Below are 7,848 nucleotides of genomic sequence, written 5' to 3'. Positions count from 1 at the left end.
TTCAGATTGTACGACTCCTAAACATGTGACGGCTAACTTTAAATGTCTGTTTCCAGTGTAAATGGACAGTTCTTGGATAGAACACGTTTTAATGTGGATCAGGCTTTATGCTGGTCATAAGTCTGGCAATGCTAGGCTACAGCTGCAGTATCAGACTCTCCTTCACCTTTTCCTGACCCTCTGTAGTCAAACACTCTGACCCTGCAAAGGAGCGCCAGTCCCTGAGGTGTGACTTCAGCTCCACTGGCCTCTCCTCATTGGCTCTGCCTTTACGCTGAACTCTCTCCCTTCTTCCTCTGCATTCCTCTTCCACAGACATTCGTCCTGACAGTGGGATGAGTTGGCCAGCTTGAAAGCCAGCGTGCCACAAGCCATCTCGTCTTCCTCTCCTTGGTACGTCCACCTGAGCGGCCAGCTCGTGTCAGACGGGGCCCCTCGCCCCCTTCACCGGTCAGCCGGCTCACTGGGTCCTCTGTTTCTAGGTCAGGGTGGCGGGAAAGTGGTTGTGATGCAGATATGGTCGGACACTAAAGCATCTCCCGTTTTCCATGAGCGGACTGTGAAAAGTGCAGTTCACCGGTGCGGTGTGAAAAATCATAGCTGATCAAAGGTGAAAGTGGCATCACCTCGTCTCTCTTCCTCTCTGTCTCTTCTAGCTCAAGGAGAAGAAGTGGGGCAGAACACAAGATCTTTCTTAATGGATTTTCACAAGAAGACCAGAGACTGACCGGGCTGTAGAGTGTCACACATCGAAAAGCTCTCAGTACTTTACATTCTTTTTCATTTTATGCCATGAAAGAATAGTTCACCCAAAATGTGAAATTCTGTCTTCATTAACTTCATTTGCCTTTATTTCTTCTGAGGAACATGAAAGAAGATGTTTTGCAGAATGTCCTGGCTTCACATGTCCATACAGCAAAAGTGAATGGTAAAGAACCCCACAAAAGGCAGAAACCAGACAAAAATGTAATATAATATATGCAACTCATGTCTAAAGCCATACAATGTAGGGATGCACTGATATTAAAATTCTGACAAATAACGATAGGCCAATAATTATTTTCATGTTATGGCTGATAACCGATAAATTGTCTGTTACAATTCTATATTATTGAGTCTAAATGAAATCAAAAAACACTGAAAACTAAAAATCAATCATTTAAAATTTTACAAGTGAATGTAGTCATTACAACATTTTAGTGTACAATATGTAAAATTGATATTTAAGGTTTTCTAAATATAAAAATAGGTGAAATGATCATGGACAATTAAATTATACAATACCAGTCAATGTATTTATATCTGTCTACTGACACTGATTAAAAAACAAAACATATACACTGCCGTTCAAAAATGTGGGGGCAGTACATTATTTTTTTATTTTGAAGAAATTTAATATTTCTGTTCAGCAAAGATGCATTAAATTGACTGAAAGTGGAAGTAAAGACATTTACAGTATAATTTTACACAAGATTTCATTTCCATGTAAACACTTTTCTTTTGAACTTTCCTATTTATTAAAGAATCCTGAAAAAAATGCATCATGGTTTCCACAAAAATATTAAGCAGCACAACTTTTTCAACATTGATAATAATAAGAAATTTTCTTGAGCAGCATATTACAATGATTTGTGAAGCATCACGTGACACTGAAGACTGGAGTAATGATGCTGCAAATTCAGCTTTATCATCATAGGAATAAAGTACATTTTAAAATAAATTCAAATAGAAAATGGTTATTGTAATAATATTTCGCAATATTGCTTTTACAGTATTTTTGCATTACAGTATTACAGTAAGGCAGAACCAATATACAATGCATCCCTAATATGATAACTTTGTGTTGGGACAATGTTGCTTCATTAAAAATACCACAAGCTATGTTGCATTGCTAGTTTTTATGAAAAGTTACATCAACTTTTGCATTACTACTTCTGTCTGACTGAGACTCAGACAGAAGTAGTAGTGGAAGTGCACTCAAGTCATAGGGACTGCTTTAATGGAAGTGGTTTAATGGCTACTTTCTTTTCATTTTTTGGGTGAACTATTATAATAATGGGTAAAATGATAGCCGACAGGTCAATCATAGCTCAGCAATCTGCAAAAACCGAAGCCTTGGAGACTGGCAGTTTATGTTGTCTCTGAACTTGCATATAGTGTAAGTACCACACAGCAGGAACAAACCTCTAGAGAATGATCACAATAGAATTGTGCGTGTCTGCTGTTTACAGAATCAGCGAGCACTTGTTATAATGAGTTGAACTGTTATTAGTAAAGCATAATTACATTAAAATTGATACAGGCTCTCGGCAGCATGAGCCTTCGATGGTAATTCTCTCTATTCTTTGCTGATAGGGCACGACGCCTGTTGACATAGCAGTGCTCATTACTGCTTGATTAAAGACTTGTACTTTAACAGGAATTAGGCTCCTGAACTGTACACAGATACTCTTAATCTATTATTCAGTAGGCAATTAATATTTAATTGTGCTTTCATATTGGTGGAATGGCAACCTTTTAAATGTGACTGTGCTACCTCGACTGCTGTTAATTAAAGAGAGTGGTGCTAAGCACACACACCAGCAGGAGTTATGAACAGAACTGGCATTAGACGGGCTGGAGCAATCATACAACGGGGTTGTTAAGGCTCTGTACAGGACTGATTGCTTGTTGCCTTTGCAGATAGCTCTTTAATACCTAAATGATACAAAGTGGGAGTGCATATTTTAGTTAAAAGATTATTCCCCTTCGACTACTTACTTATTTGTTTCTCATACAACAGAGCACAATGGCTTGTCATTTTCACCATTATGAAGCATTCAACCAGAGGAGGGCAGTAGTGGGTAGTTAATGAGTCAAATCCTGTAATTAATGAAGGTGTCCAGCTAAATTCTGATCTAAAAGCTGAAAACATTTAATAATAATAATAATAATAATAATGCATGCATTTTGACTGTGGAAAAATACAAAAACACTTAGCAGGTGGTTTGCAATTTCTTCTTTTTGGGCCACCAAAAACGTTGATAGCAATGGATATTGATCTTGTTTATGCTGTTACTTAACTTATCAACTTATCATAAGCATCATTTATGCTTTATACTATATTATTATTATTATTATTGCATTTTTAAAATGATTATTATTTACCTGTGTAATGATAATAATGATTATAATTTTTTTGCCATGGCCAATTTAATCCCCACCAATTTAATTTAATTCATTTATTTTTTTAATGTTTACATTTTTTGTTTTTAGGTTTTTAATGTTTTGTGGCATATTTGCTGTGGTAAATCAACACTGTCAGACCTAAAAGAACATATTTATTTATTTATGTATTTATTTAAGATATCAGATAAAATTATATCATATGCAAAAATATTACGGATTTGTTTAGCATTTTCAACCCATTCTTATTGATGTTTCCCAGGCAAATCACTCTCACAATTTTTAACAGATCTTCATCTGTGTCAACCAGGTAGATAATGTTAGCTGATGACATTTTTGCATCAGCAAAAAAACATTTGCAGGTTGTTGAAACATAAAATTGCTGTAAACTAGCCCGACACTTTCTCGCTCTTGCCCCAGGCCTGGTTTTCTCACGCTCAAAGCAGAAAGCTTATCTCTAGACCAACAAATTTTTTTTACTCCCTACTTTTTAAAACAAAGTGACATTCATTTTAACATATTACATTGATAATCACTAGGAAAATCTATTTGGAATAAAAAAAAAGTGTGTGAACTTGAGTGTGAAAAGATATCACACAGTTGCTGTGAGTGTTGTGCACTGTATTGTGTATTCCACCTTTTGGGCTAGTGTAGCATGTAGTGTGCTGATGAGCCATCAATTTTAATTCCAGATAGAGGCAGATTGAACTGATAATCACAATTCTGTCTAAACTAATTTATCAGTCACCGCTGCATAATTAAGGGCAAGCACTGTATTGATAATTGGATTAAAGCGTACTCAGATACAAGGCACTACATTTCCTCTAATGAACGCATCAGATATTGATTAGGCTAAAAAGGTCAATTTATCCATTCCTGTAACACCGTGCTTTCCTGTTTTTAGAGTTAGAACTTCATGTTTTTAACATCTTAGCTGTATGGCTGGAACATTTTGTTGACCAGTCAGCATCCAGGACCATAAATATCCATTCATCTTTTATTCCAGATCTAGTTCCAAGCAAGCTTGTATGACTTTTCTCTTTTTCTCATTCTTCCCAGTGCAATGTGGCACAGTCTGGCTGTCAAGGGGCTGACATTGAGATGGTAGATAACGCTCAATGACGGAGAGGCCGTTCGCTGCTGATCCTGGGGTGATGAATCGCACGACCGGAAAGAGATGAGCTCAGAGCGCCGAGGAGAGAAATGTGAAACAAGAAGATAGTCGGCGAGAGGCCAAAATTAAGGCCCTGTCGAGACAGCGATGCAGGGCTGGCAGAGGGGGACATGGCCGGCCTGCAAGGACCCCGTGTCAAGCCTGCAGGAGGGAGCGTTGTGTGATAAGGGAAGGTAGGACTTAATCTTCTAAAGTGCTGATGGTGCTGGATGGAGAAGACTACGGCTGGAACTGCCGCTTTCAAAAAAGAACGCCATTATTCACCATCAGAGTGCAGGGCCTGCAAAGATTGTACGTCTGTGTGTGTGTCTAAGAGATAGTGTGTGTGCAAAGACCTATTTGTGTAAAGTATGTATAGTGTCCTTCGAAACGCCGATTCCTGATAACAAGTCACGGCGACAAACAAATACAGCAGGTTCAGCCTGTGGGGTCACTGTGTGTGACATGTTGATTAACAATGTCCATCGCTTACAGTTATGGTGTGAAAGAATCTGCATCGCTGCTCTTCACATTATGAGCAGACCAAAACAGATTTTTCGAAAAACATGATTTACATGATAAAAGTTCAAGTTACAATCTAACTGTATGAGAGATATTCAAAGCTGATATACGCACACATGTGACCATATTAATTGAATTCTATATATCAAATTTGCTACAAATCAAAAAAAGGGTTTAAAAGAGGTTGCAAGGGGTGTGATTGCGGATCTGTGGAACATTTGAGGGAGAAAAAAAGTTAAGGCATTTATTATGGCAGAGTTAAGGTTAATGCAACTATTTTTTTTATCTTATTTGATGTCACTTGATAATACCTGATAGTTTTAATTTGATATCAGTACCGTTTCATTTTTTTTTTCAGATCAGAAATGATTTTATTTATTTTCAAAACTTTCAAAATGTATTTTATTTATTTATTTTGAAACTATTTATAAATTAATATTATTTATTCATTTACAAATAAATACATTTTTGACAATAAATTAATAATACTAATTTATAAATAATGTAAAAAATATTAATGAATTAATTTAATTTATATATTTATTTATACATATTTTGTTACTTGGATAGTGGGTACATTGTCAACATACAAAGTGAATATTCTCTAAATACAGTAATATTTGAATAATATATATTAACTGAAGTACAGTGAACAAATGAAACAATTTTTTAATTTTCGAGTTTGGAGTATTTTTTGTAATTCAGTTTGACATTAGCGGCACAGAAAATACACACTTCACTGAATTATTTATTGAACTTTGGTACTTTGTTCATATTGCTATTGCCTCCATTTTATAAAAGAAATTGACTAGTTATGGACATGGTTAAGCCTCTTGTATCTTACTACTTTGTAAATTCTCCTTGCAGATATGTGGCAAAGCTGTTTCTTAGTCATTCCTGCACGCATGATAGCAGGGCAACTGGATTGCCATCGTTCTCTTGTACCCTGACACTTCAACGTGAGCATTGCTTATGATTGCATCATTGCAACATGCCCACAAGAAAACAATGAGAACTAATTTGTGTCATCATTTTTGTATTTTGCAGCAGTAGCGCCTGGTCTTCTTGTAGAAAGCGTGTCAGGCATTTTGATACAGCCCCGAACCATCCCGCAAGCTCTCGGTGGGAGGACATGTGCGTACGCAATCCCACACACACATTTGTCATCGCTTGATGTAAATGAGACCCGTATTTATGGCTGGAGCGGCATTATCGGTGTGAACCGGGAGTGACTTCTATGTAAGGACGGCAGGAGATGGTGACCATACTATTCATCACTGCAAAGACCTCGCGGTTACCTGACCAACACTGACTAGAGACAGTATAGAGACAATATGGGCCATTAAAACAGGCTAGATATGATGATGGACAGCTTTATGCCACAAACGCCTCAGTGATGAAATGTGCTGCCAGGGGGAATGTGCAGGAAAAGGGACAGCTGAGTGAAACTCTGTAGTCAGCCTGACATCAGCCATGAAGCTGAAGGATAAAGATGAGATCTTCATATTTCTTCCCTTTAATCCCTATGGTCCCCTCAAACGCCAGCTCTTCCTCCTCGTGGTGGTTTTAAGTCGACAGGCCGGCACTCTACCACCTCTTCTGAAAGTTTCTCTGCAAAGCAAGCTGGAAACTAGACGGTCGCCTCATTTGTGGAGCACTTTGAACGCTAGAGGCTTACGAAGTTGCATTAAGAGGTTGGGTACGTCCCTGTTTGTCTACTTTGACTCCTTGATGGGCTGCCACTCCCACGCTCCTCTGCAGATTTAGAGAAGCAGCAGCCGGCAGCCGTAAATGATGTCAGCCCAGAGTGAAAGAGAGACGTTCCTCTAAACAAAAGCAGGCGATTAGATAACCACCTAGGGGTTGGATAACCAGGGGGCTGGGACTGAAAAGGTAGCTAATTGTTGTGAATGTGCGCCTTTGGCAACGCTCAACTTTCCGATCTGATGCCAGGATTTGCAGTGCCCGCGTTCTCTCTTGGGAGCGGTGGAATCAAGGCTTTGTCCAGCTGCCAAGCAAGCCGATTTAGTCACACTCTGTTGCCATTTTCTTTTCAAACAGTCGTGTTTTACCCTCCGGTCCCACTCGCCGGGTCCTGGAAAAGTGCAGGGGATGCTCCGTCCCAACAGGAGTTGGTGATAGGAGACGTCCTGGAAGCCCCTGGGCAGAAACAAACCTGTTTGGTTTCATTTGCAGGCCTGAGGTTAAAGCCGCCCACAAGACGGCCACCAGGCTTTGAGCTGAGTGATGACAGGAGGCTGAGATGTGATTTATCAGGCATTCTTATCGCTCACATCTTTTATTGCTTGACAAAGCCATGTCTTTCCATTTTATCTCTTTTTCCCCAATGAACAGCAATTAAAGCTGACATTCCTTCAGATTCAGTAGATTAATGTTTCTCTCTTGCGGGTGACATAGCAGGGGTGAGAGAGGGAGTTGGGGACAGATGAAATAAGATGAATCTTCATAGACTAGTCCTAATGAGCTCTACGATGAGGATAAGCTGGGTGTGTATTCATATTCATTGTGATTTTCAGGGAATATTTAGATTTTGTTCATGAATTTCAAGAACTGATTTAAAATGAAGATTTTGTCCCTCTCGATTTTTTTCTGTCTCTATGTAAAATGTCCTAAAAGCAATTTTTTAAAAGCAATTTTCAGTTTCAATTCTTTGTTATACGCTGATAGTGCACATCAGGCTAATTTTTTTTACAATGTATAATCATGTTTAATATGAAGAGACAACATATTTTTTTAAATAATGAAACTAATTTATAATTAAAGAAATTTGTTAGACCACTCACCCAACCATTTTATTTATTTATTTTATATCCTTATAATCTAAATGCAATGTAGATGAAGGGTAAATAAGAACTTTGTACGAATGGGATCATTTTGCATTTTCAGAAAAACATATGTAGATAACTAATTCTGAAACAATACGGTTAGTGATTCTAAATTAGGTTGGTTGTTTTATTTTGGCATGAATTATTTAATAAACAAACAAA

The sequence above is a fragment of the Sinocyclocheilus rhinocerous genome, unplaced genomic scaffold (assembly GCF_001515625.1).
Source record: "Sinocyclocheilus rhinocerous isolate Xijiao unplaced genomic scaffold, SAMN03320098_v1.1 scaffold993, whole genome shotgun sequence".
In the NCBI taxonomy this organism is placed as follows: Eukaryota; Metazoa; Chordata; class Actinopteri; order Cypriniformes; family Cyprinidae; genus Sinocyclocheilus; species Sinocyclocheilus rhinocerous.
Note: the sequence above shows the minus strand (reverse complement) of the source record.